The sequence below is a fragment of the Canis lupus genome, chromosome 30 (genome assembly GCF_011100685.1).
Source record: "Canis lupus familiaris isolate Mischka breed German Shepherd chromosome 30, alternate assembly UU_Cfam_GSD_1.0, whole genome shotgun sequence".
Lineage (NCBI taxonomy): Eukaryota > Metazoa > Chordata > Mammalia > Carnivora > Canidae > Canis > Canis lupus.
In genome coordinates, this window is record NC_049251.1 from 4,327,403 (window position 1) to 4,346,210 (window position 18,808).

Here is an 18,808-nt window from a genome sequence, read left to right on the forward strand (position 1 = left end):
TTGTCGAATATTAGTTGACCATAAAGTTGAGGGTCCACTTCTGGATTCTCTATTCTGTTCCACTGATCTATGTGCCTGTTTTTGTGCCAGTACCATACTGTCTTGATGACCACAGCGTTGTAGTACAGGACAGTAGAATTATGAATAGTCTTTTCCTTTATCCAACTTTTCTGCATGTTTCCAAGGTGATAAAGAAGCATATATTTCTTTTATGATAAAAAATATTTTTTGGGATCCCTGGGTGGCTCAGTGGTTTGGTGCCTGCCTTCCACCCAGGGTGTGATCCTGGAGTCCTGGGATGGAGTCGCACATCAGGCTTCCTGCATGGAGCCTGCTTCTTTCTCTGCCTGTGTCTCTGTCTCTCTCTCTCTCTGTCTCTCTGTCTCTCTCTCTCTGTGTCTCTCATGAATAAATGAATAAAATCTTTAAAAACACATATTTTTCAAAAAATGAAAATAAAATAACTACATTACACTGAGGGCAAGAGTAGGTGTTACAAGAAACTTTATTTTTTAAATAGCTTCAAGAGCAAAGAAGCAGCAAACTCTTCCACAGTGAGCAAAGGGTCAGCAAAGTATTCAGAGGAGAAAGTACAGCAAGCTAACTCAAAGAACGAATAAGAAATGGACATGTAGAAGGAAAGTCACCACACTGCATGGAAAGGTATAGATAAAAGATGGACCAGAGAAGGATAGGTACATTTGCTACATTAAGAGGATTTTACTTTCCTTTACAGGCAGAAAGACACGATATATTCATCATTGGGTACTTGGATAGATGGATGGATGGATGGATGGATGGATGGATGGATGGATGGATGGATAAGTGATATGGCTGAAATTAAGGGTTCTAAGCTGATGAGAAATAGGATAAGAATGCAGATTAGCTATGGGAAGCATGCAATGATAGGGCAGATGTAGAGACTATTTTGCAGGTATTAAATGGGGAAGGCTGCTTTGTGAAAGAGTGAATCCAGCTATAAGGTTAAGTCAGCTCAACTGCACATCATTTATTTTCTCTGTTCAGTATTTAGACAATGATTGGCATAAGAGGAGAAAGAACAAGAAGGAGGATGTACAGAGAGGGAACTAGAAAAGAAAGTAAAAAAGGCAAGATAGTAAAGACAAAGTGTGGCAGAGAAAGAGAAGAAAGAAAATGAGACAGAAGAAAAATGAGCAAAAAAATAAATGGGTAGGGAAAATAAATACACAGAGCAAAAATACAAAGAAATATTTTTCTGGGTGATGAGAAAGATGAAGGAGTTTTCAGATACCCATAACTACACTAGCACATACTTATGTAAAGTAGAACCCCAGGAATTGTTTATGTATGGTTATTTCTATTATTTTTGTGCTTAATTCCTGTTAAGAATCCTCTCGATATTTCAGGTTTCTTTTGCTTTTATGGAGTGAATCAGTCAGCACATCGACTTCCCGAAGACAATCAATGCTGTTAGTGGACTCATTTAGGCTCGTGGCCATCTCCCCCCCACAGCTACGTTGTGCAAGCTTCCGAGTTGTCCTCAGTCCTGGTAGAGCAGTAATCCATTCCCCACTCCAGACAAAATTTTCACTCTGCTATTTGAATTCCTACTTTAAAGGACACATATTAATAAATGTATTGAACAACCTGGTCAGTGCCATGGAGCTAAAATTGCTATTATTTGCTCAAGGCAATATAATTTGATCTGGTGCACTTCTGTTTACTTAACTATAGATCCTCATTCACAGTGCCAAGGGAAGAGTTTTTGAAAAGATGATATTTTTATCTATCTGAAGCACCAGGGAAAGGAATATAGATCATCTTCTCAAATTAAAAAAAAAAAAGAGCCTTATTTTCACGAGCTAGATTGACCACATCATTTACTAATGTTGGCAAAGATGCAGAGCCTAATGAGTAAAAATAAAACTGGTGTTGCCCCTCAAGAGGTTACAATTTTATGTACAGCAGATTTAAGGAGTGTTGTTTATTACAGCTAGGTAAATATTTTTAAAGACTGTTTTGACGGAAGCTGTGTTTCTTCTAAGAGAGGTCTATGGGGATATTGTAGTGGCCCAGAAGATGCAAATCAGTAGCATTTATGAGCTGGAAAAAAGATAGGCATGAAGTTGTACATGACATACAATGAAAATGTGCAACTTTTGTCATTAAAATTGCACACAGATATCTAAGGGAAGTCACTATTTTTCTCACTGCATGCCTTTCTCATGCATCTAAAACATAGTTCGATATCTCACGTGCATGCGTGCTCTCGATCAAGAAGGCACTATACAGAGAAACCTAAATATACAAAAGATATAAGTTGAAGGATAATTATGTACAATCCAGAAGGATTTTTTAACATAAGCTTTTTAAAGAAGTAGCTCACTTAGTGAGTTTAAAAAAATTATTTGATATCTAGAACTGGGACCTACCTGCAAAAATCACATCTATTAGGTAAAGTGAGGTATATCTGTAAGTAGAATTTAAAGACTATAATCAGAAGAAGTTCCACAACTTCTTCTGTATGAAAATAAAAATACTTTAAATCCTGTTCATTTTTTTAATTTCAGGAGATATCCTGAAACTGTACAGTATTTCAGAAAGGCAAGTATATTAACTTAAACTTATACATAGAATTCAGGAGAAATACCAATATTTTTTTCCTGCATAATTGAAATATTATTGACCTTGGGTACACTGCATGTCAGCTTCCGAACTCATCCTGAAAGATACTTTATCCTATGAGACTAGTATAAGGTTCTGAGCACTTAAAAAAATACATATTTTTAAATACCAGTAGTTCTCAAAGTGTAGTTCCCAGACCAGCAGATCTGGGAACTTAGAAATGCAAATCATCAGTCTCCACCTGGACTTAATGCATCGGAAACTATGGGGTGAGGTCCAGCAATCTGTGGTTTAACAAGCTGTCCAGATGGTTCTGGTACACACTAAAGTTTGAGAACCACTCAAGTGAACTAATAGAGAAAGTCCTAATATATGCCTGCATCTGGTTACTACTTTATGCAGTTATTTTCAAATTCTCTTCCTTGGAATGCTGGGCATTTGTCCCAGGGTTCTGATGGGGAGTTGTAAGACGAGAAGGAATGCAAAGAGAAAATTTGTTTTGGAAATATAGTTGAAGGTGTCTGCAGTACTTGCAGATGGAAATGTGAAATAGGTAGATGCAACTGAAAAAGTCCTGGAGGGGGTCCTGGGTGGCTCAGTAGGTTAAGCATCTGACTCTTGATTTTGACTCAGGTCATGATCTCAGGGTTGCATGATCAAGCCCTGTGTTGGGCTCCACGCTCAGCAGGGAGTCTGCTTGAAATTTTCTCTCTCCCTCTGTCCCTCCTGCCCCTACAAATAAATAATTTTTTTTAAGTCCTAGATATAGGAGAGAGAGCAGGTCTAACAAGAGAAACACTAGAAAGAAGAGGAGAGAGAGGGAAAAGAGGCAGGGAGAAAAGAGGAGGAGGAAGATTATTCAGTCACAAATAAAAATGATCAAAATGAATGAATGCACACTAGAGTTGTTCACAATGCAATGATACAAATAATCTTAATTTTATATTAAATGAAAAAAATCCCAGATGACTATGTAAAGTTATCCTTTTTGAAATTTAAAAATGACTAAAGTAAAATATAAAATGATATATGCTTTTAGAAATATAGTTAGATGGCATAAAGTGATATAAAAAGCAAAACAAAGGCACACTGAACACAGGACTTACAGCAGTGGTTCTGTCAGATAAGAAAAGATGAGGTGAAGGGACAGAGGACAGAGCCAGACAGAAGCTACTGCCAGGGTCTCGGCTTTTGTTAACTGTGACTCATTGACCAATGTGGGAGGGACGGGTGTAGGGAGGGAAGGAAGGAAAGAAGGAAGAAGGAAGAAAGGGAAGGAAGGAAGGAAGGAAGGAAGGAAGGAAGGAAGGAAGGAAGGAAGGAAGGAAGGAAGGAAGGAAGGAAGGAAGTCATTTGTGGACTAAAGATGACCAAGGATTACATGATCCAATTTTATGCACCTGATATCCGTTAAAAAAGTTACAAAGATCCTAGCAGTGAAATCATAAAATATGTACTTGAAAACTATCAGAATTAATCCAAAATTTGAGAGCTCTTTATTTTAATTAGGTTAAGACAATAGGACCTTTCTTTATTGATTATATTTTGAAATTTTGTCTATGAATTGTTTTTATTTAACAACAAAAAAAGGAAAAATATAAAACATTTCAGTTTTAGGCAAGATTGATAAAAATAAAATGTGCTTTAAGACATGCCATGCCACTTTTTTGGTCTCACCTTGCTCTCCTTTGTTACCTCATTCTTCTGTTTCCAGGGCCTTCCTCTATAGAGAACTGGAGCAGAGAGGTAACTACTCTCAGTAACACTAAACACAATTTGTTGGTTCTAACCATTGCCATCAAACCTGATTTAATCTATGTCAAATTGCCTGAGGCCCTTTTTCTGCTGCATAACAATGAGTAGCAATTATTCATATAGACTAATTAATCCTTGCTAACAACCTAGTTACTGGTTAACTCCTCTAAGAGTGATGGCAAAATCTAGTTGAAATGTATGGCTTCTTGAAAGACCTTTAAGGTTACATGAGTATTTGGAATTTGGACCTCTGTAGAATGCCATGGAAGAAGATATTTCTGATCAGAAAGACTTTTTTTTTTCCAAGCACACTATCCAAATAGCACTCTACCTTCCTATGTGCAAGATTGGACATGTGTATAATTTTCATTTATAAAGGTAATTTTTTAAATATGTGTGCATGTAAGTCCTTGGTGATGGTTGAGGCTGAAATGATTGATTCTAAGAGTTTGGACCATGTTACTGCTAAATCATTCACATTCTGTTAAATAATCACATGCCAATGGAACCAAGAGCATTTTCCTATATTTACCTCTTTTTCCCATGAGACTTAATTGAAGGATTTACAAAGATCCCGTTTCTCAAGTGACATAGAAAAGGTGAGGTTGTACCAAATAAATGTCTTATCCAAATAGCCAAATTTAGGTGAAACATTATTTTAAAATATAGATTGATTAGACTTATATTTTCTTTTACCCAATATAATGAAACTGGATACTGTGAGATCATATTTTATATATATAAATGTATATTATATTTTGTTATTATCGTATATAGTATATAATTATATATTATTGTACATGCATTATTATATATGTATAGAGAGAGAATATATAGAGATGTGTACATATACATATATCACACGTACACATTACCTGATAGTACATAAAAAACATTTAATTATGTTTTTCAAAGGAATGTCATCTATAAAACAACACAACATTAAATTAGCTATCTCAACTCAGATGTCTTTAGGCACTTACACCGTGTGTATCTTTTTCCCCATTACCCACGAGTGAGAATTTCTTCAGGGTAAGTAGCAATTTTTATTCTTCACTTATTTAAAGCAAAAACACTAAAAAATTTAATCCAAGACTTTGCAAAAGAGACTATACCTATGCCCTAAGATCCCATACACACTTGAGAAAATTATGCACAACCTAAGAATACATTTATAATAGAAATTATTTAGTAAATGGAAATAAGATTTGAAGTGGGATGGTCATGCACTGCCTCTATTAGAGAAAAAAGAAAGTGTGATCATTTATTCACAGGCACAGATTCAAGCCAGATATCTATAAAAAGTTAATGGGAAGATTCAGAACCTCATAAAAAGCTATAGAAGAGCATCCTGCCCCACATCAAATCACCATACACATCCGTTGTGTGTAGTGTACATTATATGTCTGAGAAAGATGGAAATTATGCATATAAAAGGCTACCAATATGTTAAATCACAGATATGTACTAGCCTGCATATTCATGATACTTCTGATACCCTAATCTGAGCATTTTTTGCAAGAACACAATCAAATGGACTTTGTTACATTTGATAGAGCTTATTGTCAGTGCTTTCTTATTAGCTGTCACTTGTAGGAGATGAGGATGAAATTGGCCCAGGTGTTCAAGGAAATTTAGACTTTCTCTAACACACTCCTCAAAATCTTTTCAGCCTCAACTCAGTCACAACAGCACCCCACTTCTAGACACTGAAACATGTATCAGTTATCTAGAGCGTTGTTAACAGTTCCTATCGCAACCCAAAACCTAGTGGCTTAAAGCAACAAACATTAATTATATTTCACTGTTTCTGTGGTTAGAAATCCAGGCTTGGCTTAGCTGGGTGCTGTGGCTCAAGGTTTCCACATCGTTACAATGAAGGTGTCAGCAGGGGCTGCATCTCAGGGCTGAACCCTGGGGGGGGCGGGGCAATCTTTCAAGGTCACTCATGTGGCTGGTGAGTAGGCCTCAGGTCTTTGCTAGCTGTTGGCCAGAAACATCAGTCCCTGGCTGTGGCTGTCTCGTCCACAGAGGCTACTCACAACCTGGCAGTTCGCTTCCCTCAGGGCAAGTGAGGGCTCAGTGGGAAAGAGACCTTGAGAGAGCCAGCAAGATGGAAGTCGGCCTTTCTGGAACCTAATTCCAAAAGTGACACCTCATCCCTGCTGCTGTATTCTGTTCTTTAGAAGTGAATCACGATATCCAGCCCACACTCAAGGTGAGCAGGGGCGCGTTACACGAGGGCGTGAATTCCACAAGGTGGAGATCTCAGCCAGCCATGTCCCAGGCTGCCTCCCACAGTGACCCTCTGTAACCGAAGGAATTCCTCACACACTTCTGATTGCCCAGGAATTGTACAAAGTTTCTGGATGGATGGCATTTGATCCTCATATTTTACCTACATCTAGACTTATAATTAAATCTGAGCCATTTTATCTGTAGAGTATAATAAAAGCCTAAGTCTGGAAGACAAGGGAAGATGTCCCTGAAGAAATTTTAACTTTTAAACAAAGACTTGAAGGATGGTGTAGTAAGCCATGCATGTGTGAGGGTCCAGATGTAGGAAGAACAGCTCAATGCAGAAAAGAGAAAAGAAAAGAAAGAAGAATATTTGGAACTGCATCAGTTTCTCGGCTGCTACTTTTTCTTCCTTGGGTTCTTCTTTTGTGTCTTAATCTGTGAACCAATCCTAACTAATTTTAGAATAGATTTGTTCACTTTGATATACTTTAAAGAGCCCAAGATTTTAATGAGTTTTGTAGCCCCGGGGATTTGAAGAAAAATGATAGAATGAAGGAGGAGATGAGTAGGAGAAAGAAGGAGGGGAACGGAGGAAGACCAGGTGGAGGAGGAGTGGCATCAGGGAGAAACGAAGTTGAAAAAGGATGTTTCAATGAGTTCTTCCATCCTTGCTCCTCAGAGATAGGATACAGGAGTATAAGGGAATCTTTTCATGGAAAGACACAGAGTGAAAGTTGTTGTGGGGGTAATCAAATTTGAGTTCAGTTCATGGTCAATAATATAAAACCAAATTATTAAGTAAGGGAGCTATTAAAAATCAGAATCAGAACCCCTGACTGAAATTAAAGATAAGCAAAGCAAAATGGAAGTGAAGACTGGCCAGCACCCAGAATGGGGAAACAAAGAAAGGATGAGGGGCAAAGGTCCAGGAAAACTTTCATAGATCAAGGAAAGCCCAGTTCTTCAGTTCTTCCTGCTCTGTGAGGATGGGGACAATGTCTGAGGGTCTTGTACACATCTGTATGCACCAACTTTTTATATTTTAAGTGTTACTGGTATCTCTGTCTGCATATGAATGTGTTTTACAGGTAAAAATCCTTCCTTCCCAGGCCACCTGTTTACTCACAGAGTTCTGAAATACAAAAAGATTTTGGTATGGACAGACTATGTAGATAAAAAGGAAATGGAAAGGGGTGCCTGGGTGGCTCAATCAGTTAAGCATTTGACTCTTGATTTCGACTCAGGTGATGATCTTAGGGTCATAGCATCAAGCCCCACATTGGGTCCCATGCTCTGCACCAAGTCTGCTTGAGATTCCCTTCTCCCTCTGCCTCTCTTCCCACTCACTCCAAATAAAGAAACAAACAAACAAACAAAATTTTTTTTAAAAAAGGAAATAGGGGGGAACAAAGGAAATGGGGAGTGTATACTCTTGAAAGTCCTTTCATCCCTACTTAACCCATAGGTCACCTTGAAGCATGAAGGATATGGATCTATTTGCTTTATTACTGTTTTCCATTTTCAAAGATGGAACTGACCAATATATATGTCTATATAGAAAAGATCAACAGATGAAAAAAATGGTTCACATTGTGAACTCATTAAGGTTGCTCTTTAATTTGTTGTTATCATCACTATGTATAGAATCTTTATTGCCTCTGTCTCTCGGAAACAAAGTCAATTGTCAAAAAAAAAGAAAAGCTATACAAGTTTTGGACAAATGTACATCTATCAAGTGGGCCTAATTTCATGTGAACCTAGTTCTCACAATTTTGTCATATGGCTTAAAACATAATCACTGAAAGGGCACCTGGGTGGCTCAGTCAGTTAAGCGTCTGACTCTTGATTTCAGCTCAGGTCATAATCTCAGCGTCATGAGATCCAGCCCCACATGGGGCTCCACACTCAGCAGGAAGTCTGCTTCTCTCTTTCTCCCTCTATCCCTCCCCTCACTCATACATGCACTCTCTTACCACCCCCCTCTAAAGTAAATAAATCAATCTTTTAAAAAAACATTATTTCTAGATATTCTTAATATACTTAATTTATCATTCCTGCTTGTAATTATATTACTCAGATCACCTCATAAATTGAATATTCATTCATCCACATGAACATTTATTGAGCTCTTGCCTATTGTGTGCTAGGAATGTTAGATTCTAAGACTACAAAGATAAATTGGGCCCAGACCATGTCCTTAAGCCCAGACTATTTCCTTAAAGTGAAAATAACCAATAATTTATTGCTTGCAATCCATTCTTCATCTACCAACCTCAATGAAGTTGTGTCCTTGGCTAAAGCAGTTGAAAGTTGGAGACATATTTTTCAGAAACACTGTTCCCACTGTATAGAGGTTCACAGATGTCCATTCAGATTATTTTCACTGCTACTCCTTGATTTACTGAGATTAAAGTTTTCTGCTGGCACATTTTGCAAAAGGCCTCCATGCTCCTTACTATCTCAATATAACTCTGTGAACCAGTTGACCAACACCAGTCTTATTATTTATTACTCAGAACTGGCAACAGAAACACCACCAATTTAAAGATTTCTAATCATGCCATCAAAAGGTATTGGAGAACTCAAAGTCATCAAACTTGCTCAGCAGCTTCCATAATCCTAGTCTACTCAACATGCAAAATGCTGCAGACGATGTGCAGACCATGACACTCTTTCCTATGTTTTCCCTCAATCTTTGTGCTCTAAAACTTTTATATCCTGTCATAGATACCACATCAAAAAGGACCTTTAGCACTTTTTTGCAGTTTGATTCAGAACAATTGGCCTACTCCTGTTTCTCACCCTTAATTCTATGTTCTCCTCACAACTTCTAGTTTTTTCCAAATTACTGATGCTCCTCATCAGACCCTGCAGGCCTGACAATCAGCACTGATGTATTAGCTATAACCCTGGATTCTCTCTGGTTATTCTGCATCAAGTTGGCTTGATTGGACACACTTCCTCATACTTCTCATCTCCCACTGGGTTGCTCTTGGCCCAGCTGGTGGAGCCAGAAAATATCAACTGCAATATGTAGATTATGAACCACCATAATTACCATGCTCCACAGAACCAGAGTATGTTCTATGGAGCAGAAATTCTGAGTCATGTTAATGTTTTACTGGGGATAAATTACTTTTAAAGTTAAAAAAAATTTATTTGCAGCAGGAGCACTTAATAAATTATTGAATATTATGAATCTCAAAGAGGAAAATATAGACGCATTTTTTTTTTAAAGTATTGAACATGAGGATACCCTCCTTTTTTGGTGAACTGGTGTTGAAAAGATTCTTCTTCTGGCAATGTTAAATATGTATGACTTTACAATTCATAAGCACATTATGGGTTTAGTAATGCTTGATTGATAATTTGGTCCATAAAGTTACTAGGATATTTTGACCAGCAGTGGGAAAGAGAAATGCTGTGATACTTATTTAACCAGCTTAGTCTGACATGCAAAAGGAAGCTTCTCAATTTTGAGAGAAGTTTTTTTCATAATTATGTTGAAGAGGAATTTTTGTGGCCACTTGAGGAACATCTACTCCTTACTTGATTTTAGCAATCCTGATACAGGGTTTCTGATCTCTACACTGCATTTATATAAAATATGTGACCATAAACATATACATGTTTATGAGGTCTTGAATAATAATTTCAATGGATCTTATACACAGTCCCACATATCATCATTTATATAAAAAAGGAATAATGACTAGTCCTTTACATAGTAATATGCAATCATTTGATAAACTTTTTTTGGTCTGGAGGGTTTTGATTAAACTTTTTCTTCCTAAGTGACACTGTGGTGAATATACAAAGCACACTCACCATTTAATTTCAGAACATAAATAAACTCTATACATTGATATGTCCCTAATTTTAGTCAGTGCTGGGGTTTTGTTACTACAAGGACCATAATAATAAACTAAGAAATTTCAAATCCATAAAATGTCATAGACCAGAGGAAAAGCAGATTTTTTTCTTTAGGATCTTCTCCTTCAGTGCACTTAACATTATTAAAAATCATTTGGTGTTTATTCTATTGAGTATACTGCTTCCTGGAACACAACCAATTCAGAAGTAGTTCAAAGGTTAGTTACAAGATAAACTAATAGCTATGCTAAGCTATTACTTTGTAGAGCCAATAAAAAAAAAGAAAGAAACTATATTATTTCCACAATCTATATGGTCAGCCCCAGCAACAACCAAATCAATAATAAAACATTTTTATTTAAACTTCTCCCTGATTTCCCCTCTCTGCTTCTGAAATCTTATCCCAACAGGGAAATCTCCTTGGTATATACCATAAATATAAAAAAGCAAGAGTGGACAATGTAATAAATGTTTTATTTTCATTTGTTAATAGATGGCGAAGTTCAGCTCACTTGTGGTTTGACCCTATTCTAGTACATGGACAATTTTTCTTAAATACAGCTTTCATATAACACTAGCCATCTCAAACTTCTGCACTCACCCCAGGGAAATAGATCTATACACACACACATATATGTACGTACACAGAGTAATTGCAATATAATACTGTTTCATAGATTTTTATACTCCACAATTCGAATCATTTGGCCCCAAACATTACTTGCATATGTACTTGATAAAAATGCATGATAAAATGTATGCACCCTCTGTGCTATTAGGTTCACTTTTTTAAGTTTCACCACATACATTAACATTAATAGCAATTGATAATAAATGATAAGTATTGAGTCTTCGACAGTGATTTTCACCTAGTCTATACATCTAGATCATACTCAGATATTCAGATTGTATAGGTTTGGAGTATGGCCAGGTCACTATATATATATATTTTTTTTTTAATTTCCAAATGTTGCTGATATAAATTTAAGGTTGAAAATCAGACTTCTAAACATTATGTGCTGAGTTCTATGCTAAGTGATTTACATTTATTATCTCATTTAATACTCATAACCACATTGGGCAAGTTTAATGATCTTCATTTTACAAGTGAAGATACTGACACATAGAGAAGTTAAATAACTGGTTCAGGGCTGAGACTTAAACCCAGATTGCCGATTTGTGTATGAAAGCAAATATGTAATTCTATATTTTCATCATATAATTCTTCAAATAAACAAAGATAAGGCTAAGACAAAACTAAAATAGGTCAATAAAAATTCTAATTAAAATAGCACATGATCTCCCCAGATAGTCCCCTTCTACTGGGTCTTCCATAAACCATTCTGACCCTCTTCTGATCTATTCTCTATCCTACCACACCATGATCAAGCAGATTGAGCTACCAAAACCCAGAGCTCTGAATTCCTTAAGCTAATAGCTGGTTTCGATCCCCAGTTTATATTCCTATCTCTGTCACGGTGCCTAGTGCATGATGAGGGGTCAACAGATATCTATTCAATAAATAACTTTCACTTGTTTTCTCAACAAGTCCATCTTCTTGTCTCCTGATTCTTCTAAGGTATGTCTTAGTTCCTGACTCTAGCTCCTCCCTCACCTCTGGCTGTCAGAACTTCCCCTAGTAGGCTCTTGGGCTCCTAGTGAGCTCCTGTATCATCTGGCCTGATTTTCCAATAACAGGTTGGACCAACCACTCTGACTTCTTTCTGGGAGCTCCAGATTATTCTCTCAGCACACTCCTGAGTCACTACATGGCACATGGGCAACAGAGGGAAACTGAAGCCCAGTGCCCCTGTTCCTGCATAGCCTTGTAGATTACAGTATAAGACTAACCCTCAGTATTTCCACCCCATGCATTCAGTGCTGGTACAATTCTTACATTAGACTCTTCCATCTCTCCTCACTGAGTCAACTCCAGAAATGAGATGACAGAAAGCAAAAGTCAGGGGACACCACCTGGGTGGCTCAGTGGTTGAGTATCTGCCCTTGGCTAAGGTTGTGATTCCAGGATCCAGGATCAAGTCCCACATCAGGTTCCCTGCATGGAGCCTGCTTCTCCCTCTGCCTATGTGTCTGCCTCTCTCTCTGTCTCTCACGAATAAATAAATAAAATCTAAAAAAGAAAGAAAGAAAGAAAGAAAGAAAGAAAGAAAGAAAGAAAGAAAGAAAGAAAGAAAGAAAAGAAAAGAAAGCAAAAGTCATTTATTTACATGGCTCTGAGTAAAGCCTAGCCTGGAGAAAATGATTTAAGAGATCGTTTTCCAGCCTGATTTAAATACAACCACTCAAACCACCTAAAATGGTTTCATAGAGATAATACATGTGAACCCGAGTTCAGGGGGCATGGTAAGAATTAATCCTCTGTGACTTGCCTACCTTTCAAGAGAAATAATAGCTTATCCTCAGAACTTAGAGACATACCTCCACAGAAGCCTCACAATTAATACATGAGTGCATAACATTTTAGGCCAAAATAAACATTGAATTCATGCAAGGTATTTAAAAGTTAGGAATTATTCTAGTGAAGAGGGGTTTTCATAACAATGGACAATATTAGTGTGGTCCCTCAACAAAGATTTTTGCTTCTTGCATACTATTATGATTGCATGGTAATCTTACCCAGCTAGTGTTTTCTTAATGTCCTGGGGAGCCTGATCATTGTAAATTACCTGTGACATCTCATTAATCCTCTTTTTCCTCACAAACGCATAATTAATGGTAACATTGACAATAATACACAAATTAGCTAAGTGACGCTTTATGGTGTTGGTTTTGATTAACGTCAGGAACCCAAAAATGACATTAATGTAATGCAGATCCCAAAAGGCAGTCTGCACTTTGACCCCAGACATACATTTTGTTTGCACCATCACCAAGATTAATCCTCCTCTGGATGAAGACGAGACAAAACTCTGGCCACTGGCAGTGTGTGCTGGGCTGTCGGAAAACAAACCGCCTCAATTGCATTTGTTTAAGAAGGAAATCTTAATGCATAGAAAACAACAGCGTAGTGTCATTTCCTATTGTCTCGTTAGGACAAAGACAAATGAGCACCTGTCATGATTTAGATCAAGTGCTTCACTGCTAACTTCTATTATTTGCTTATTTATGGAGCAGTGTTTAATTAAAAGTATACCTCGATGATATGAACCACATGATAAAAATGATTGAAGTCCATTCTGCTCTCACTGTAAATGGTTTTTGGAAATCAGAACTGAGTTTTATCTGCATTTCAACCTGCAGGACCTCTCAATGATAAATTCATATTAACCACAAGACGGTAAAAAAAAAAAATTGATGCCAGAGAAAATATTCTTTGTCTCTGACTTGAGTAACAAAGTGAAAGCACTAGAAGGAATCTGGACAAAGAAAACTTCGTTGTTGCCTCACAAGTGAGACACCTTGGCTGTGAGGAAGCTGATTCAGAAACACTTTTTCCAAATTATAAAAGAGAAAGATAGATACTGTGTTAGTCACAGGATTGTCTACTGCCACATCATCAGCTTCTAAATTTGGGGTTAATCATATGACTTTATTATGATCATGAACAGTTTCTGAATCACGATTTTTACAAATCCAAGTCGAGTACTGAATCTTTTCAACACTCTGAGGACGTAGAGCATGCTAATTTTTACAAGACACAACCTTCCATTTTCTCCATGACAAATATATATAGCTGAAAAATCCTAATGGTATATATCTTTGTTTTCAAAAATAATGATAATAGTCCTTTCTTGATTAATTTGACATCTACTTATTATAGGCTATTTTTCAAAATGTTGCCACTAAACCACAACCCTGGCTAATGATCATCTTCCATTTCAATAATGGAAGAGGGAAAAAACCATATTTTCATGCATTTTTCTATTGTTCACATAAATAACTGTCATTTGGAGACTGCTTTATGGACAAAAACATAGAATACATAAAGTGATGTTGTAAAATGTCATAAAACCAAAATTGGGAAATAAAGATCACCAAAATTATTTTTTTAATTATGTGTATAGTTGGTAAAGAGAAAAGGAACTTGAATACCTTGAAAGAAGATTTTAGTTGCTAGGGATATTATACATTTTCAACTATACTACCTCTAACCTCCAACATCAAACCCACCCTCCCCAATCAAAAAATAAGAAAGCAGACTGCTTTGCAACTGCTTGTCATAGCAGTTTAATTTTGAAAAATGCCTCATCTGTCTCTGCTTGTAATATATTTATCATATGAGTTGGTTTATCTTTTTTTTTTTTTTTTTTTTTTGGTTATTTAAAGTTACAAGGAGCAAAATCTATTTGAAGAGACTCAGGTTTTTCTTCTTTTGTTTAAACATTATTCTAAAATCAAAAGCAGCTTATTTTTAAATTGACATATTCAGGGTTAGTTGTGCCAACTTTCACCAGCACACAAACTCATTGTAAAGCAAACTGGATATTTAAGGGGCTACCGGGATTCCTATAGAGGTCATATTTTCACTCTGCCTAACTTAACCATAAATTGAGATTACAACAATAAATTATTTTTTATTATTTTGGCAGGAATAAGTACAGCACTGAATTTTGTAAGATATTTGGGCTTAATTCATATGTTAAATAGGCCTTGATAAACCAGTGCTAGAAGAAATTGAAACTGGTCTTAGATAAAAACCTGAATTAGGCACTTACCACCGAACTAATTAGTAATTGATGAATTTATTATAAAAATGCCAATTCCTTTACCCTGCAAAGCCTAAGGAATAGGATGATTTAAGGCTCCTAATGTTAAAACCTCATCTGTGGCAATCTTTTAACCAGAGGCATTGTTTACGACGTGTTTTTCAGGTAGCTGCAGTAACATCTCTAACTAGTTAAAAATACCAATCAAGCTACAAACCTACTTTCTTAGAGGACTCTTCTTGTAACAAGCTGTTTGAAACCTCCCAAAGTGCGTTAATCTGTATTTTTTCAGCAGTTAGGATGAATATTACTGTTAGCCCAAATGTATCATCTTCTCTTTTCAATTTTACTCAAGTTCATAGAGAGCAATCTATCAAGCCATGATTTTTATAGAAATCTCTTTTTCAGGTTTAAAAGTGGCCCACTGAATTTTAATAAGCTCCAGTAGTTGTTCCAAGTTGCTTTTTTTGTTATTCTAAGGAATTATTTCATGCAAAGAAAAAAAAAGAGGCTGCTGTGTGGGAAAGTATGTTTTCTTAAGTATTTAATCGGACATTTCCATACCACAACACTTTGTAGACATGTTTTTTGCTTTGAAAACATATCTTATCAAGAGTGGTTGGTGTAAAATTCTTGTCTGTTTTCTTACCTTTGAATTTGAGCTCTTTTTATAAGGCTCAGCTCAATGATGTCTACAGCTGAGGAATTTCCTTAACTAGGGAGTTTTACATGAACACGATTAATAAGAAAGCACCAAGAGGCATGGAGCAGGGTGTCCGTTCAGGTTTCCTGTACCTTCTAACCTTATCAGAGTGTTCCCCTTTACAAAGAAGAAAAAGACATGACAAAGTGGCTAAATATGTATCTGGTTTTATCTTTCTACTATTTTCCTCTCAATATAATACCTTTTGAGAATGAACAAAAGGAGGTGAATTCTTCATTCCTTATTTGTATATGCAAGTGAAAGGAGGTCTCTCTTTCACTCTGGAAGGAACTGGCCTTTCTCACGTGTAATAAACCACTAGAAGAAGCTCAGTTTAGACGAAATGCAAATATTTAATCCTTGCATCTATGTTTTGAAATATAACATGGTATTTCCCATAAATCTCTGTGTGATGACATATTTCATAACATTACATAAGGTTTTCCAAGCATTTTCATTCACGGATGAACGGTTTGCAGAAAAATCACAACATTGTACTAAACTTCTCCAGTAAGTTAATTTTCACTTTAATGTGAATATGCAATTTATGGAAAAATAATAGTTATTTAGGCATGGCAGCACTTACCTGTTGCTGTGTGAAAATTCCTACCCTCAGAAATGTGCTTTTGCTTTAATTATTAGTAGGCTGCTCCAGTGCCTAAAGATTTTTATAAACAGAACCTTAAATCTGCATTTTGGCTCAGGGCTTTCCTTTTGAGACAACTGAAAATGGAGCGGCATTGGCATTGGCATTGGCATTGACATAAAGTCAAGTCCAAAAGAACATTTTTATACGTGCCTCGACTTTGGTTTTTTGGTAACTGCCCTATGGAGACTGTCCTTTATTAAGATTCTTAACGAGTGTTCTGCCTGTATTTTCCTACTGAGAATGTCAAATAAGGTTCGAAAGCAAATGTAAACTGTAATGCAAGTGACACACACTAAAAATAGCCCTATAAATCTGTTCATTTTGTTTAGATAGTCTCCAGAGTTGTAAAAAGTAGGACTGCTCAGCTTTATTATTTGTTTTGGAAAAACTAATTCTGCAGAGAATAGGCCACTGATAATGCTATATTATATTAGAGAAGATTTATTAAGGCTGTCTCTGGATTTAAATTTTTTTTAAAAGAGAATTTTTGCCCATTCTTATTTTCCAAATAACCCATAAGCCCATTAATGGAGTAGACTCTACAATGGCAAAAAATTTGCCTGTTTAGTCTTTAGAACAAAGATTGTGAAAGAGTCACATTTATCTAAAATGAAATTAATTAAAATTTCAAATGTAATTCTCATTCCTGTTAACCTGTCAAATATTTTGTTTCCAATGTTTCCAGTAACAGAGCAACAATATTTATTATCCAACATACCATGAGTTTTTAAAAATAACTCCAGGAGAACATTTTTAGAACATTTACAAGCTGAATAGACAACTGGAAAGAAACATCAGACATTTCTGTGTGAAAAATAGCTATTGTAATTCACAATGTTTGATGGAGGATGTATTTTTAGAAAACCCCGTAATTTGAATTTGAGAAATTTAGCGAAATTGAAGGAGGAGGCATGAGTCCTCTCCTGTGTTAAGTAGGTTTTAAAAAGTGGTTCACTTTTTCTCTTGAGAAAAAGTTTAGGAGATTTAAACTCTTCCCTTTCCCTATGTACATGATAGTCAATAGGATTTCTTGGATTGGTTGGATGGCCTTGCACTTGAGCCAAGATTGATTATAATCTATGGCTTTGTTTTTGGGTATCTTATCCCAACGGAGGCATGAATAAACAGACAAAATGATTAAAATGGGCAGCAATCTGACCTTTTAAAAGAGAGGCAGTTCAAAAACTATATCAACTTTTCTTTTCAAGAAACGAGAATATTGTCATTTGACGGAACCTAACTGCTTACTTCCTTTTTTTCTTCCACATGGCCAAACTGTACACTTGAATTACTAAAATATGGGAGTTGCCAGGGCTTTGGGCCTCCTTTTTTCCCCAGAGCCCTTCCCGCCGCCCCCCTCCCCAAGTTCAGAAAGAAAAAAGTGTTGCTATTCATGTGATAATTGTCAAAACCATGATAAGTGCCAAACAAGGCAGTGCCAAGAAATCATTAGTTCACTATACATCTCAGATTTCTGTAATGTTCAGTTAATGGGCCAGATTTCGTCAGACCTTTTTTTACTTCTAAATTTTTCTTAGCTTTCTTTCTTTCTTTCTTTCTTTCTTTCTTTCTTTCTTTTTTTTTTTTTTGTTTTTTTTTTTTGTTTTTTTTGTTTTTTAGCCATCTTTTAAAAGAATTGTGTGAGCCAGACTTATAGTAATTCTGCATGGCTGAATATTAAATTTAAAAAAAACTGAAATATTGTTTTTGATAAATTCTTACCTTCTATTCCTATTACATACATTTTTTTCCTATTACATACATTTTGAAATGCCTAATTCAGAAAACCAAAACACTGTATTGAAAAATTTACCATCCCCATCTTACAGCTGAACGTTGTATCTCAAGCACACAAAACATAGAAGGAAGATAAAATAACTGATCCATTTTAAATTTTTAAAAAATACTTCTGATTCATATAGAAAAAAGATAACATCCAAAAAAAATTTAAGAACCTTTTTTTTACCATCACACTATATGCCGATGCAAAATCTTTGGCATAAATGAATTGCCTCTAATGTTTCAAATACATACACTTTCATTGTATCTTTCTAAATATTTCATAGAAAAATGTCACCATGAAAAGAGCAAATATTACAATGATAGTAACCAACCAGGATTCTGAAAAGCAAAGGAAAAGGAATAATACAATTTTTTGTTTGTAAACCCATTGACATAAATAGTCTGACCTGTCACAAATTACCTTTTAAGCTACCGTATGTTATGTATAGACCAGTCAAAACTGATAACATTTTGCTTTCATCAGTTTTGTGTTATAATTCTGAAAACCTGAAATGTTTATTGTAGTGAAAT